Source organism: Hakea prostrata, chromosome 7 (assembly GCF_041222555.1).
Source record: "Hakea prostrata isolate BN-2017 chromosome 7, UWA_Hpros_2, whole genome shotgun sequence".
Classification (NCBI taxonomy): Eukaryota; Viridiplantae; Streptophyta; class Magnoliopsida; order Proteales; family Proteaceae; genus Hakea; species Hakea prostrata.
The window spans coordinates 64539520-64555547 of NC_142606.1; the positions used below are offsets into that span (position 1 = coordinate 64539520).

The 16028-nt window shown below is 38.0% G+C and overlaps 1 protein-coding gene across 2 annotated transcripts in view; it reads right to left on the bottom strand.

Annotated features, from left to right (window-relative positions):
- Positions 1 to 10418: 10418 nt before the first annotated feature.
- Positions 10419 to 16028, bottom strand: part of EMB1789 (CCCH-type zinc finger family protein) — a 32075-nt gene continuing 26465 nt past the window's right edge. Inside the window, exons 8-9 of one of the 2 annotated variants that reach the window (XR_016174417.1) lie at positions 15454 to 15586; positions 10419 to 10633 (exon numbers count right to left, since the gene is read on the bottom strand). The gene's annotated coding sequence lies outside the window, so the exon portion shown is untranslated. Of the gene's footprint in view, positions 10634 to 14641; positions 15587 to 16028 lie in introns of those variants that run through there. The other variant, XM_089161352.1, reaches the window with a different exon arrangement.

Consider the following 16028-nt stretch of genomic DNA (forward strand, 5'->3'; position numbering starts at 1 on the left):
TAAAATAAAATTAGCCATAAAAATATCTCCTGAATTTAGCCCCCATATCACTCAAATTTATTGTTACTGGTCCAATATTATGCTCGGGGGGGCCCCCCCCCCCCCCCCCCCCCCCCCCCCCCCCCCCCAGTTGCTACACCGGTTTAGATCTGGAGAGGGGAGGGGGAGGAGGGGGGGAAGGAACGGCGGTAAATAAGTTAGAGTTAAAGGGGACAAAAGGAGAACGGTTAAGGGGACAAAATAAACACTAAAATAAATAAAGGAAAGGAAGGATCCAAAAAAGAAGAAAATATAAAAATAATAAAATCCAAAATATAAGAAAATAAATACAAAAAAGGGAAAAAGCAAAGGAGGGACAGAGAAGAAGTGAAATCCAAAAGCTAAGAAGAAAGGAAAGCGAGAATCAGAGAAAGGGAGATCTCACAAGAATCTGAATACTCTCCAAAAAAGACAGAAAGGCAGTGTCTCTATCCGGTATCAGAGTGCCTAGAGTCAAGCAAAAAGAAGGGCTACATGCACTCACAGGTAGATCTATGAAGTGTGAAAAACACATCAACAAGAAGTATAGATCTATTAAGAGATATAGCTCATCCTCCATCTACATTACGGAACCAAGCACTCCTTTATGGGATGGTATATTATAGTGGAGACCACTCCAACAAGTACTTTACTCATGAACTCAAATTTATATCTCAAGTATTGAGACGAGTTTCCTCGTTGGTGATCTTAGGAAATGGGCTAAGACCCACCCTCTTGGTATTTGACCAAATCCCTTGTAGACCTTTTGTCAATGGATCTGCCAAATTTTGACTTGATCTTACAAAATCAATAGTAATTACTCCATCAACTATCAACTACCTTACTAAACTATGTCTAAGTCCAATATGTCTTGACTTTCCATTGTAAACGGCATAGGCTCTAGCCAAGGTTGCCTCACTATCACAATGAAGCGATATTGGTGGCATGGGTTTGGCATATTGGAATTTCTATCAATAAATTCCTAAGCCATTTCGCTTCTTTACTACCGAAGCTAAGCCACGAACTCGCTGCCATAGTAGAATCAACAATACGAGTTTGTTTCTTTGAACCCCAAGATATTGCACCCCCACTAAGAGTGAATATCCAACCACTTGTGGATGAGTGGTCGGCCCGTTATCCAACTAGCACGTGAACCCTTCAAGAACAGTAGGATACCACTGTATCTTAAGCCATAACTAGTTGTTACCTTAGGTATCTAAAAATCCTAAAGAGACTTCAATGTAGGTTACTAGGGTTACTAGTGTACCTACTAAGTTTCCACAGCATATGCTAATCGGTCTTGTCGGTCATTGCAACATAGACAACCAATAGCACTAGCATAGTTTGTTGAGACACAGCTCTTCCATCATTTGGTACTAATTTGACACTGGAGTCAAAAGGTGTACTAACAGGTGAACAATCTAAGTGGTTGAATTTCTTCAACACTTTCTCAATGTAATGAGATTGTGTGACATTAACCCATCATCATGTTTGACTATTCTAATGCCCAAAATGACATAGCTCACCCATATCTTTCATATCGAAACTAGCGGACAAATACTTTAGTAATTTCTACTTGTTCTAAATCAGTACCAAATATAAGCATGTCATCAACATATAAACAAATTATCACACCTTTTCCTCCAAAAAACTTGCTATACACACATTTGGGACTCATGTATTTAAACCCATGACATAATTACTGTCAAACTTCTCATGCAGTTTGGTGCTTGTTTGAGTCCATATAGTGATTTCACTAACTTACAGGCCTATGCTCTGTCCACAAAAACCCTGGGTTGTGCAATAAATTTCTCATCTAATCACCATTTAGAAATGCTGTTTGACATCCATTGGTGAATGACAAATTAATATAGATGCCAAGCAACTAAAACGAACGAGCAATCCAGCCCGGAGCATAAGTATCAAAATAATCTATGCCCTCCTTTGTGTGAAACCTTGCCACTAACCTGCTTAAATTTATCAATGGTTCCATCAACCCTAATCTTTGAAAATCCACTACACCCTATTGTTTTAGATCCAGGGGGTAAATCAATTAGTTTCAAGTATTATTTCCTATGATGGAGTCCATTTCATCATTTATGGCCTCTTTCGAGAAAGCAACATCCGTGACTCATAGCTTCCTCATATATTTAAGATCGCTCTACATTTAAAGACAATAAGGTTTGATTACTCTGAGTTTCTCTAGTACCTTCAACTAGATACATAAAGAAATCGGGCCAAAAGATTTTTCAGTCCTTTGCCTTTTGCTTCTCCTTGGTTCTACACTAGGTGGGTTTGAGACTCTTCATTTATATCTCTCACAATTAAAGAACTAGTGGTCCTAGGGATAGAAGAGAACGGTTTCATCAAAAATGGCATCTCTGACTCAATAATAGTGTTCAACTCTATTGAGTCATTAGGTTCAATAACCATGAACCTATATGCTTTGCTATGCAAAGCATATCCTAAGAAAATGCACTCAACACCTCTTTCACCTAGTTTCTTCCTTTGGTTGGGATTTTCACAATAGCTCTACAGCCCCAAATCCTAAGGTACACCAAATTTGGTTCGCTTCTTCCAAAGTTCATATGGGGTCTTTGGGCTCTTCTTGAAAGGAACTCTGTTTAGTATATGAAGTTGTTAATAATGCTTCACCCAGAAACCACTACTAAACGAATAGGACATCATAGAATTCACCATTTCCATTAAAGTCCTATTTTCCTCGCATGCCATTTCTTGAGGAGAATAAGGTGTTGTAACCTCATGTACTATGCCCACAGTTTCAAAGTATACGGGGTCATAGTATTCCCCACCCTATCACTTCTAAGACATTTGATTGTTGTCTTACAAAAATTCTCAGACTCACTTTTAAATATTTTAAAATATTTCAAAACTTCATCTTTGGTATTCAAGAGATATACATAACAGAACTTGGAACAATCATCAATAAATGTTACAAAATATTTCTTTCCTCCTCGAGTAGGGTACTGTGAAGATCACAAACGTCACTATGTACCAAATCTAGAATGTTAGAATCTCTATTCACATTAGGAAAAGGCTTCCTAGTAATCTTAGTCAGCATGCACGTTTTGCAATTATCTACATCATGAATAACTTTAGGAAGCAAGTCTAGTTTAACCATATCATTCATTTTACGAAAATTCACATGTCCTAAACGACCATGCCATAAAGAAAACGAACCAAGCATGTAAGCAGAATTATTCACTTTATTCATTGAAATAGGAACAACATTTAACTTAAACATACCCTCATACATATATCCTTTCCCCACAAAGAAACCACCCTTGGTCGGAATAAATTTATCGACTCAAATACAAGTTTGAACCCAAATTTACAAAGACTGAGACACAAGGTTCTTCCAACACGGGACATGATAAACATCCGTCGAGTGAGGGTCTTTCGAAGTGAACTCAAGTTTCACTTTCCTTTTCCTTTCACCGTAGCAGTGGATGCGTTTCCCATGTAGAGAATACTCCCATCTTCTTCGACTTATACTGGAAAAGAAACCGTCATTACGGACATGTCGTAGCACAGTCGACCACGAAGTATCAACACCAAGAACATTGGCTGAAATCATAGCCACTAGGTTCTCCTTATGGTTGTTCTTGTCATCGATTTATCGACTCTCAGAAGCCGACACTCCTTCTTGATATGACCCATTTTGCCACGGTGATAACAAGGACCCTTTTCTTCGGATCAAACCGCTTCTTGTAGGAATTAGAACTTGAGCTCCCCTTCCTCTTCATTTTACCTTGTCGAGTCTTCTCTCTTTAAGGTCTTTGCCTTCCTCCACTACAAGAACTTTAGAGGTATCGGTTCCATCACGGATTCTGTCCTCTTCTTCAATTTGCATATCACTCTCTAGTTCGCAAGAGTGACATCTTCCTTCTTGTGCTTGGACTTTTCCATAGTCTTCCAGGAGGGAGGCAGCTTGTCTAAAATGGCGAGACAACAATGCTCATCCATTTTCATACCATGTTGGGAAAATTGATTGAGGATTTGTTTTATTTCAAAAAATTGTTCCATCACTTCTATTATCTACCATAGTGTATCGAAAGAACTTACTTGCAAGGAACTCTTGCTTGTTGCATCTTCCACTAGATAGGTGTTCCGCAAAGCATCCCATATTTCTTTCGACCGCTCTCATGGTGCATGTCGAGCAGTGTCGACAGTGAATTGCAAATATGACCTTTGCAACAGTAGTCATCGATCTCCCACTGCCGTTCGCGCTCCTGCGACCGTTCATTCTCCTTCTCCGGTTTGGGTGTCATCGGTACATACACCACACTAATTGACTCAACAGAAATGCATCTCTCCGCGCGCTTGAAGTTAGTTCCATCAAAACGATCCAACTTGATGATATCCATCGCAAGTTGCTTCAGTGACTGTGCCATCTCAAACAAGGAATTACGTCTTAAGATTGTTAATGAATATGGAAAAAGGATCACAGTGTTTGAGCTGGAACTTCTAGGCGCGTTACAACGTCGCTTTCCTTAAGACGTAATTCGCCCTCACATCAAGGTGCTATGAGCGAACCGTCTCCCAGGATACAAAGAAGACCAACTTCGAGTTGAATCTCCCGAGTTTTGCTAAGCACTCGCAAAACTCAAGAACAGAGAAGACCGGGTTTTTCTCTCATTGTTGCTGTTGTGAAGCTAGACGTATATATAGGCATTGAGGTGCCTCTACTAAACAGTTCATGACATGTTCGTATGGGTGCACCTCTCGAGGGATACGAATGCCGACGTTCAGATATGAGCCGTCGGATCGTCGGCCGCACGATCTAACGGTCCATATTGAACCATCAAAACAACATTTATGGATCTACTCCATCGCCCTAGATCTACCGTTGATCAAACACACGGTTCAGACACCGACCGACCGCCGAAGGCAAGTGCTAAGGCAAGGCGGCGCCACAAACGCCACAGCCCACCCACGCCGGCGGCACGGCGCCGGACGGACACCGTCCCACTCATACACGCACACCAGGCGTGTCTCATATAATAAATCAGAGTTAATAGGTGGTACCTATTAATTAACCGGATTCCGACACCTCGGTTTCCAATGTGGGACTATAAATAATACACTTTCTAAAATAAACAAAGGAAAGTTCCACATACAGATCCAATAAAATGAAACATATTTTATTATATTAAAAATAATACAACAGCCTTGCGCAAGGGAAAATTTTTTGTTGGAGGGGTTGTGTGGAAAAAAAAAAATAAACATAATATATTTTTAAAAAAAAAATTGTTAGTGGGTTGGGGTTTTAAAAATTAAATAAAAAATTATAAAAGAAAGGAAGGGGGTGGGTTTGCCTATGTTTTCCGGTAACGGAAGTGTTCATGCGTGGCTCGGGAAGATTAGACTTCTTTGTCTAAAACATCAAATTGAGTATGATAACCAAATAAACAATGTGATAACGAATTTGATAGGAACAAACTAATCAAATATGAGAACCATGGAATGACATCTCGCGATATCTCAATTTTTTGAGATCTTGAGAATAGATCTCTTGCGAGAGCTCCAAAATCCCAAACTCAAGCGAGATCTTGGTCGAGTTGATATCTCAGTCCACCCATATGCTTTAAATCCCATATTTCGAGCGAGACAAGTCAAGATCAACCTGTCTCGCCTTCCCTTGCTGCCTCTCGCCGAGACCGGCTTAAACCTTTTTTTTCTTTTCTTTTTCCGATAGATGTTGGATCTTGACCTGCAGCAAGGTTTAACAAATCCACATCAAGAAAGGAAGATCAAATAATATCATTTGAATGAGTTCTTCAATTACGACCATAAAAGATATTCATGGGCCCAAGCCCAAACTGCAAAGGAGATGCCGAGTCCCAAAATGATATAAGACCTCTCTAGGCATGGGACGCTACCCCTTGCACCCCCGCCAAGGTGCCCCCCCCCCCCTCTCCAAAAAAAAAACAAAAAAAACAAAAAAACCCACTAGCGGAACCCCCATGTGCCTCAAGAGAATGTCATGGGCAATATAATGTGAAGCATGAGTCTTACTTCTTTTATGAACTTATGATAATTGTGTTATTGTATTCTTGAGAGTCAAGAATGTGATGTTCTATTATACTCATATAGATGAAATTCTATTGGTATTTAAATTATATGATGTATCTTGTCACTTGTTTTCCATTTATTTCCTAATGATTCGATCTTTCATGTTTTATAATCTTTCATATTCATTCCTGCTGCTTTTTCATTACAAACTTAGGGTCAAATTAAAATTATACTTAAGGTTGTCTTCTCATAAATCTAAGTGAAAAATTACGGTTAAAAGCTTGACAAGTACACCCTCTACCGTCAATTTTGAAAGATAAGACACATGAAAAAAATCCAGCTACAGTTAACTATAGAAGACCCTATTGTCTAAGGGGTTTTCTTTATTATTGTTTTTTTTTATACGAAACAAAAGAGGTTAAAATTACTTAGGGTAGCAAATACTAAGAGTAGTAGTATCTATTACATTTAATGTCTTCTTATATTCTACGGAGGATTTTCATGCTAGATAGGTGAATCATTGCTAGAGTGTGGTATGACTAAACCTATTAAGGTTAATACCCTTTATACAAAAAGTTAGGTGTACCAAAATCAGGACATAAACTATTGGCCACTTTTTGTGTTTCAGTGGCGAAAGTAGATCAAACACTTCTTCTTCATTGCACCAGATCTCATATAGTTGAATGTTGTAGAATTATGATTGGTCTATTCCATCCTTTAACCCAAACAAGAGTGCCTCAATGATATTTTCCTTCCCTAATCCTCTCATATAGACATACTTTTAGCTGTCTTTCCCAAAATAATCCCACACTCCATCCGGCCCTTGTTCAACTCGAGTTATGTACCCCTGCACACATCAAGATTGGTAATTGATTCAAGTTAGTCAAACTTTTACAAAAGCAAATATTTGGTTTAGAAATCTTTACTTGTGTCCAGCTGTGTGTGGTTTCTAATGTTTCTTGTGTTTTGAGTTTTAGATTTTGGATCCAATTTGAAATGTTATTTAAAACTCTTTTGGGGTTAGGGGCATGCTTATTAAAGATTTTGTTATTCCGTTCTTTTCCAAACAAAATAACATGTGATTATAAAGACAAACACCAGCCATCTTTTAGATGATTTGTCAAGACCAAGATCTAGGATGAAAATTTTGCATAGGTCACTGATGGATGTATGTGTAAGTCCTTCTGTTCTGAGTCCTAAAGGGCCCGCCGCCTAGATCCTCTTCGTGCAATCACAAGAAAGAAACATATGCCATAGAGATTCCACACAATTTCCACAAAGCTTACATACTGGAGATAATGGTGTCCATTGAGCAAGTATTGCCTTAACCGATAGTCTTGCATTTATAAGACGCCAAAAGAAAATCTTAAATTTGGGGTGTAGGGGTAATTTCCAAAAAGACTTCCACCATATGATGAGAGTATTAGGTTGGGATGTCGTTCTTATTTGTGAGAGGGTTTTCCCTGCCAATTTGACAGAAAAATCTCCATTGCTCGAAATAAGAGACATCTAAGCATCAGTTTCATTAGAGAGATTTATATTGGAAAGATGAGAACGTCGAAGGATTTGCGGAAAAGCTAACTCCCTGTTAAAATTGTTGATTAAGTTTGCCACTTGAGCCATTGTTGTATTTCTTGCCCACAGCTTGGTATCGGGTGTTGTGTATATTCGATCATCTGGATTTTTTATCCATGGATCGAACAAAAACGATGTATTCCTCCCATTGCCTATCTTTCACCTTACCATTTTTTCAAGTTTTGGATTGATCCCACAAATGCTACTCCATGTCCATCAACTCTTTCGCATCTTGACCTTTGGGTCGAAGGGTGTAGTGTTTGGGAAGTATTTTGTCTATACCCAAAGTGCTTCAGAATTCTTAAGCATTTGTCATCCCTGCTTGAGTAATAGCACCGTATTGATGTCTTCCTTTTTCTTGAAACCCAATCCTCCATTTTTTTTGGTTGGCAGCATCTTTCCCAAGCGATAAGTGTCAGTTGTTTCTCCTTGGTCGGATTCCCTAGCCAAAATTTTTGGCATAAAGAATCAATTTTCTTACACAACATACTTGGGAATTTGAAGCACCACATGTGATATAAACTGTAGACTCTTCATTTTGGATTGGCCATTAATCAAATTGGTGCCTAGATAAATTGTATCTTTTTTCATTTAATTGATTCTCGAGATTGATAGAATCATATTCTTTTCATAAGAGGGTACATTTCTACTAAAGAAAGCCTCACTCTTTTCAAAATTAATTTCCTAGCCCGTGAAGTCAGAAAAAAGTTCTAAAACAACTTTAAGGGCCAAGGCATCTTCCCTATCTGGACGACAAAAAAGAAAGGTGTCGTCAGGTGCAGCAAAGAAGAGGTGGGAGATCTCAAGAGCTTTTATTGCAACGTTAATTCCCTTAAAGAGGTTGAGTGATCTATATTCATTCAGAAGTCTAGATAAGATCTCCCTAATAAACAAAAAGAGATAGGGGCTCAGGGGACAGCCTTGCCGCAATCCTCGAGTTCCTGAAAACCATAAGCACGGGTTACCATTATGTTTGATGGAGAAAGAAGCACTTGAGATCAGTGTTTCAATGAGTGTACACCACTTCTGATCGAAGCCCAAGAATTCAAAAAGTTTGGTCAACACTTTCCATTCCACCCTACCGTAAGCTTTGGACATGTCAAGTTTAAGGGCAACATACCCAGTTTTTCATCTTGTTTTTATCATAAAGTGGAAAATTTCTTAGGCAAGCATAATATTATTCGAGATTTGTCTATTTGCCATAGATGCCCCTTGGCACAGGGAGATGAAGTGATTCAGAAGGGGTTTCAATCTAAGAGCCAAAATTTTTGCCACAATTTTATAGCTCACATTGCAGAGGTAGATTGGTCTAAAGTCAACAATCAATCTTGCATGATCCTTTTTAGGAATGAAGCACAGGAGTGTGTGGTTTGCACCGAAAGGGAGGGATGAATTGTCAAAGAACAAATGAACCAAATCAAAGATGTCTACTAATTAGATCCCAATGCTTCTGATAAAAGAAGGCATTAAAACCATCCATTCCTGGTGCTTTATGGGGACCTAAAGAGAAAATAGTCTTTTTGATTTCCTCCAAAGATGGAGGCATCGAAATCCCTTGCAAATTAGCATTGCTAGCAATGTTCGAGAATAGACATTCAATGAAAGAGGGGTCCAAAGGTTTTGATGAGGTGAACAAGGTTTGCATGTAAGTCGAAAAAGCATGTGCAATTTCGAAGGGGGTGTTCACTAGCCTACCATTGTATTCAATGTTCTCAATTTCCCCCCTATAAAGATGGATTTTAGAAGAAAGATAATAATACCTAGTATTTCTGTCTCCATCCGTAATATACATACCTCGGGATATTTGGCACCAAAATTGTTCCTCAACTACAAGTGCCCACGAGAGAAATTGTTTTTTGGTCATGATGTTATCCGAGTTAGGATTGAGTAGATTCTCCATTGCCTAAATTTCTTCGGAGATTTTGTGAAAAATGTTATCAATATTCCCAAAAATAGATATGTTCTAATGATGTAAGAATCTAGACAAATTAGCAAGTTTACAGTCAAATGAAAAATTACCTCCACTTACCCATGCTTGTTCGACTGCAGGCTGAAAGAGAGGGTGAAAGTGCCATGCATTTTGGAATTGAAAAACTTCATTCCTTAAGGTTTGAAAATTACCAGGCAAAGAGATATAGGGTTGTGGTCGGAACCAGTAGCCGGTAGTTTCTTTAGGCTGACGTTGGGAAAGAGAGCAATCAAGGAAAGGGAGGTCCAAATTCGGTCTAATTTTTGTTTGATTAGGTTGGGTGGTTTCTTTATTATTGTTGAAAGAATCATTGTCTTGCCACCAGTGCTTTTGAATAAAAAATGGCAGAGTTTTTAGATGAATCTAATGAAATTTCCATAACACGAATGCAAGGCATCCAAATGCAGAACTAAACTCTTTGAATACTAGACTATGGACTGATCATGAATCTCAAATAAATGTCTACAGCCACCTATATCCGAATCACTAGAGATTTTTCATTATTGAGCCTCTAACCCTGATTCTTAGAAGCATCAAGTTCAATGAAACTATATCAAACATATACTAAAACCAAGCATGATTCTTCTTATAAAAATAATCCCCCCCCCCCTCCTTTTCCTCCCCCCTTCTCTGATTACAATCATTTTACATGCGCCGTTTCCAAATGTACACCTTACATGTACCCCTGAAAAATGACACAAAAGTCAGCCCAAACTTTTAAATGAGAACTGTTTAAATTCAAATATTTTTTTCACTTCTGCTATCTGATGACTAATGGAAGAGATAGCACACTTGCCAACTATATTCTTCCCACATTCTTCCCACAATTCTTCCCCAAATACAAATGCTTAATGATCCTTTGGAGCCCTCTCAAGATTGGACTGCAAAGGGAGTAAAAACAAAGAAGCAGCTCAATGAAGTGAATGCCCATTACCGGATGTCCCCTAAATGCTCCTATGTGGAGTTCTCTGTGATGCTCCCTTTCCTTAGCTGAACCATCCGACTAAGGCAGATGTGACCATCAATGAAAAAGACCTTTCATCACAATAGACATTCACCATTAGGAATCATGGGTGAAATTGTTATACAGGATGACTGACACTTAAAAACAAAAAACCAAAAAAAAAAAACCAATATATTCAGCAGACGGAAAACATTATCACAACATTTGAAAATTACAGCTTTAAAAGTCTCCCTGGACACACCAGAAACCCAGAAACAAACCCAAGATTGAACTCTTTTAATATTGGATCGCCAAGGCCAAGTTATCATTTGATTGTTTCATCCAATATTGTTCGTTTACCTATGGACCTGACATAGATGGGGTTCGAGAACCAGTCATGGCAGTGGGTGGTGCCTATTGCTGCCAAATCTGACCATGTGTCTGGATCGAGGTTGAATCTGGTGTTGAACTGAGTCTGGTCCTGGCTAAGAAAGAAAACTATCAGAGCAGGCTGACCACTACGATCAGTCACCGCCTCCGAAGCTTAAATCAGGTTAAGGAGCAACACCACCACTAGGTTGGAGGTTTTAAGGTCCAAGTATTAAACGAGAGCTCAAACACAAGGGAAATAGTTGTGAGAAGAATATACTGTTACCTAGCATTGACTAGGAGTATTTACACCCAACTGCCAATGGAATGCATTTAATGCATCCCAGTTAGCTTCTGGTTCCCAGAAATTAGTCATGTCAGATGAAACTTGACAGGTGAGAAGGAAGATGTGACCGAATCACACCCAAGGCACCAAGCATGCGCTTCAAGGTCTAACAAGGAGACTGTGAGATGGTGCCATTAATGCGATGCAAGACATCCCTATGATTGATATCTTCATCCTAGTCAGAAGCCCAAATGTGGTAGGGGCTGAACATCTGGCCAGACACCAGTTCCCAAACACTTCATCCGATCATATGTCCTAGGTCTTTGGTTATCAGTGAGGTTAAACACCAGAGGTTCGATCACCGGTTTGATGGGCAGGCCAACTGTCATCACATTCGGGCTCATAGAGCCCAACCGCATCCTTGTAATCAAATTACTACGAGTATGATTTTGCAAGCAACAGAAGCTTAATTACCCCTTCTAAAAACCCCAAAGAGCATAAACAATACCTTGTAGGTGATTGAGAACTTGTCAAGGAGTACAACAATTGCTTACCTATCCCTACACTAGAAGCCCAACACACATTGCCCCACTTTCCACATCGCCAATCTAGAGAAAAGTTTAATAGTTTTATTCAATTAACGGAAATGCTTTGATTTCATTGCGCTTTTACCTTTGCTTCCTCTTTTACCCTTTGCTTACTCCACACCACTAAGTGAGAACAAGCCACAAAAGGGCAAAGAGGGAAGCAAAGCACATATAAAATTGAAAATAATAATAATAATAATAATAATAATAATAAATAAACAAAAATCAAAGCACTTCCATTAACTAAAGTAAACCATTACACCTAGCTCTCAGAAGGGGATCACCAAGCGAAGCATATGCTAAAGGACAACAGACTTCAAGCAACCACCAATATAAGGGGGCATATACCTAACCAATATACTCTTTGACAACTTCTCACTCCCCTATGCTCTTTAAGGATTTTCAAAAGTGAGACATTGCCTCCCATCCCTTACAAAAACATAGTCACAAATTTGATTACAAAATGTCATGAGGTACCTCCCGATGCAACGTCTTAGCTCTCAAGTCCCATTTATGCAACAATCCAAGGCATACAAACAATAGACAAAATGGTCATGTGAGCAGGCACACAGTATTTCACATTGTTTTTAACACCAAGAGCACCCAACAATTCATGAGACAATATAGAATTCTCTATGATACCAAAAACCTTGGTGCATACTAGAGGTGTCAATTCTGTGAGAGAATCCATCCAAAAACCTGTTCATATAACCCCAGTCAAGTGGAATTTGCATAGCCCAAGAAGGGTTAAGATTTCTTAATGGTGATGATCATGGCACGATGTCAAGGGAACCTATTCAAGTAGTTCATTCATGAAAGCACAGACAAGAAGTTCAAAGAAGTAATTCACGGACTGATCCAACAAATCTCGTCTTAACCAAATACAGGTATATTAAGCACCGCCCATGTTTTCCACAAAGGAGCATCAACATTATTCAAATCCTACAGAATTCTGACCATAATCCAACTTAGATGCAACAACAATTTGGCATGACTTCGTAAGATTGAGTGTGAACACGGTATTGGGTTAAACGCAACAACATAATGGAATGAGTTTGGGGATTGAATGATGATCATAATTTTGGACATCATTGCAGCAATAAATTGTAATTTGGGAGCTAAATTCAAGAGTAATTTTTATGGCTAGTTTGATTCTATATGTTTCCTTAATTTAGGAGTGTAATCAGCTATCTTTTATTTTGGAAACATTCCTCATTTATTATGGCTAATTTGATTCTATCAGTTTCCTTAATTTAGGAGTATAATCAAGTCATCTTTTATTTTAACAACATTATTTGCTAATTGCTATGGCTGATTTGATTTATATGTTTCCTCAATTTAATAATGTAATTAGTGTTATAAATAATATTTATTTATGGATGTCCATTACCCCCAAAGAGATTGTATTTCCAATTGAAGATCCCAACTACCTCAGGATGCAATATTGATGAAGATCACAACCATCTCATTACACAATGTTGGCAGTCAATAATTGTATTCTATGCACCTTCTATCTTGGGTGGCAATCTATCCTTCCATATAAAGATTATCTTATTGTGTGTGAAAATCATATATTGTATTTCTTTGTATACTCTGATATTACCATATCAGAGAAGATGCTAGTTCCATTACAAATATGTAATGACTAACGCAATAGAAGAGTTGAACTGATCTTGTCTTTCTTTTTTGTATTTTATATTTTCTCTTTATTTTAGAACAATTAGTCTTTTTTTCTGTTTTTCAAAACTTTCTTTTTTTTTTTTTTGAAGGGTTGTTTTTAGTGTAAAAATTAAGTTGTAATGGTCTATATAAGGCGTGCCTCAATGAGAAATAAGTAATTAATTTGGTTATTCACAAAATCTAGGAGTCTCTTTCTCTTTTAGCTCTTTGAAGAACTTACAAACTTATAGGAAATTTATGTGGTGTTCAATTCAATTTGTCAAATGGATTTCCATCACTGCTCATAGTGTCCTTATTGTGCTAAGGTTCATGTTTATCTTAAGCAAGGGTTGAGATTTCCATCCAAATCTGATCGTACAATGAGCTTGGGTTTCCTTAGTTGATTGTTAGGCCTTGTTATTTCTTGGCAAAGTTCACATCTTCGACCTTTGCTTAAGAAAGACAACAACCATGGTACATGAAGGACGCCAAATCTATTTGATAAGTCGAATTGAACACAATGAACATTTCCTATAAGTTAAAAAGTTTTTCAAAGAATTAAAAGAGAAAGACACTTAAAAAAAGCCAAGTTTTTTAAAATAAAAGATGATTGATTACACTCTTAAATTAAGAAAACATATTAAACAAAATCAACCATAACAAGGAAAGTTCTCAAAATAAAAGATAGCTGAAATAACAAATTACACTCTTAAATTAAGGAAACATATAGAATCAAATAAGCCATGGCAAAAAAAGAAAATTTTCAAAATAAAAGATGATTGAGATAGCTGATTACACTCCTAAATTAAGGAAAATAGATAGAATCAAATCAGCCATCAAAATCGCACCCAGAATTCAGCCCCCTATCACTCAAATTTATTGCTACAATCCAGTCCAAAATTATGCTCATTATTCAATCCTGATAGACCCTTGAGAGCAACCGATATGGAAGAGAGAGAGAGAGTGGGGTTATCAAAACAACTGGTCTTAATTAAGTTATAAAAAGGAGGAAAATGTGAGGAGGAGCATCAGTTGCTTTATTAGTATTTTGGGCAGCCTTTGGTTGAGGGGCAACATGTTGCCACAGGGGGTGACTGGCATCATCATAACCAAATTATCTTTCATATTTTACTTGTTTTGTAATAGTTCTCATATTTGATTAGTTGGTTTCTATCAAATTGGTAACAAAGCGAATTCGATCCAAAGGAGGGAAGATGGAGAGTGAATTGTCCATGTATTCCAATAAAGGGAGCACGAATGCATGGCTCGGGGAGGTTAGACTTCTTTGTCTAGAACATCAGATAGAGTATGATATGATAACCAACTAAACACTCTGATAGCAATTTGATAGGAACCCATTAATCGAATATGAGAACTATTACAATACGAGTAAAATATAACAAATAATATGGTTATGATGGTGCCACTCACCCCCTACGGCAATTTGTTGCCCTTAAGCCAAAGGTTGCCAAAACACTCATAAAACAACCCATGCCTCTCTCACATTTTCCCCTTTTTATATCGCACCAACAATAGTTTTGTTATGGTAACCCCCTCTCTTCCTCTTCCATATGGCCTGCTCATGATCCTATCAAATCCTCAAGATCTTTCTAGTTTGTTGCTACATTTAACCCATAAATTACGCCCAATTCTAGCAACAAAATCATGCCAATTCTTTGTTACATTTAGTTGGATTTTGGTCAAAATCCTCTGCAATGTGAATAATGTTGATGCTCCTTTTGTGGAAAAAATTGGCCATGCTCAATGGACCTAAGATTTGATTGACCAGATTTATTGAGTCAGACCGTTAATTGCTTTCTTAAACTTCTTTGCCGAAGTTCTCGGACTGGACCAATTGATACTTAAACTAGATCCCTTGACATTGTTCCATGATTTGCATCAAATTGAATACTCTTTCAATACCCCCAACCACCCCTGTATCTAGAGAAGCCACCATCTCCATCCCAAATTGGCTGGAATTTTTAATTATCATATAAGTATGGATACTTACAATCAGCGAGGGGATGAGCAAATTGAATATATGTGCAGTTCCTCCGTTGAAGAAATTTGTATGGCTCTCACTGTTCTCCCATCTGTCGTGACAATACCAGAGATCCAAGCCTCCCAACAATAAATTATATGACCTGCATATCATAAGTTGAATGAACATCATTCAAGCAGTTACAAATCAGATTGTTGTGCATCATGACATTACCAATACATAAGAAATCAGGTCAGCTATATCAGCATCTCCATTGCCCTCTTTACTCCTTCCAGACTGATCAGTGGGAACCAAAAAATAAAAAATATATTCCAGATTCATAATAAACACAACAGAGACAACATTCTTGAAGCATAACTCAGAACCACAGAAATGAAAAGCACACCAAATGGAGTGGACTAACAGTTCCAAATACCATAAGCAGATACTGAGACACAAACATAGAACTGATTTTCTGAGTAGAATCTAAAGGACATGATTGGACTAACAGATTCAGCAGAACAAATTCACCTGAAGAGATACAGAATTAAGTCTTACAGGATCTTACACAGTTCAATGAGAAACACTAATACCATCTTAACTGG